Source organism: Pelophylax lessonae, assembly GCF_965119305.1.
Source record: "Pelophylax lessonae genome assembly, chromosome: 1".
Classification (NCBI taxonomy): Eukaryota; Metazoa; Chordata; class Amphibia; order Anura; family Ranidae; genus Pelophylax; species Pelophylax lessonae.
This window is the reverse complement of record NC_138768.1, coordinates 527,709,559-527,711,246: the sequence shown is the minus strand read 5'-3', so window position 1 is coordinate 527,711,246 and position 1,688 is coordinate 527,709,559.

The following is a 1,688-nucleotide window of genomic DNA, read 5'->3' as shown; positions in this document are numbered from 1 at the left end:
GACTGTTTGATAAAAGCAATATATAAAGCAATTTAAACCCAGAGACATAAATGGTAATATATTGCAGTTTGCCAGTCCTTAAATGCGGTATATGAGAAAGGAAAAGCACCTCTAAGTGCAGTAGTTTTATTACACTAAAATATTGAATACACTCACAAGCATGTGCTGAAAAAGAGCGCCGGTTTGACAAAATAACGAACTGGGCATGCTCCGAAATGTGTTACCTTCACTTCCTGCTTGTGCTCCACAATGGTCCCAAGAGGCGTTGAGCAGCCATCTTGCCTGCTCATGGATTCAAAGTTGCTGGTCAACTAGTAGGATCAGGGACCCTGCTGTTGCTGCTGCAGATGGAGGACACGCACCTAGTGGTTTTATTCCGGCTCTTTTTCAGTACATGCTTGTGAGCGTTTTTAATCTGACATATTGTAATAAAACTTTTGGCTACTGCACTTAGATATGGTTTTTCTTTATTCTATTTTCCTCAGAGTTTACTCTACTCCTGATAAGCCACTTTATTAGGTACACCTCGCTAGTACTGGATTTGACTGCCCCCCTGTTTGCCTTTAGTACTGCCTTAATTCTTCATGGCATGGATTTAACAAGGTTTTGGAAACACTCAGAGATTTTGGTCTAGATTGACATGATAGCATAATGCTGTTGCTGCAGATTTGTTGGCTGCACATCCATGATGCGAATCTCCCGTTCCACCACTTCCCAATGGTGCTCTATTGGATTGAGATCTGGTGACTGTGGAGGCCATTGGAGAACAGGGAACTCATTGTCATGTTCAAGAAACCAGTGGTAAGACGATTTGAGCTTTGTGATATGGTACATTATCCTGCTGGAAGGAGCCATCAGAAGATGGGTACACTGTAGTCATAAAGGTATGGACATGGTCAGCATCAATACTCCAGTAGTCCGTGGCATTTGAACAATGCTCAATTGGTACTAAGGGGTCCAAAGTCTGCCAAGAAATTATCCCCCACACCATTACACCACCAGAAAAGAGAAATGGACAGAGGGCGCACCAGCCTAGCGCATTATCTTTAAAACAATTTATTGTAATAGACATGTATACACATTATACTCACAAAACGATTATGAAACACGGGCAATAAGCAATGAGGGACCACCAGGAGTCTCCACTGGGCATCCTCAGCTGCCGCAGGCCGTGGAAGGCTGTAGACCTCCAAAAAAACACTTACGCGTTTCGGGGTGTTCCCCCTTCATCAGAGCTCCATTACACCACCAGCCTGATCTGTTGATACAAGGCAGGATGCTTTCATGTTGTTTACACCAAATTCTGATCCTGCCATCTGAATGTTGCATCTGAAATTGAATCTCATCAGTCCAGGTAATGTATATAATGATGGATAGATTAAGGGCAGGTATGCCTGGAGGGAGCCCACCCCTTCTGGACACCCAGCAAAAGAACAATGACCGTGAAGGTATCCAGTGCGCCCCTGCACAAATTGCCAACAAATGGCAACCACCTCACCCTTTAACTGGCCTTGCAGCAAGGAGCACATTGAAGGGTGACGTATGTCAAAAAATGACAAACAAAAATGTTCAACTCCCTTACCAGCCTGCCTGCAGCAAACCAACATATACTGTCTAAGAGTTCACGTTAAAACAAGGGGTTTCGTTTGCACAATTTTGCAAATACATGCGTAAGCTGCAGCGGCCAC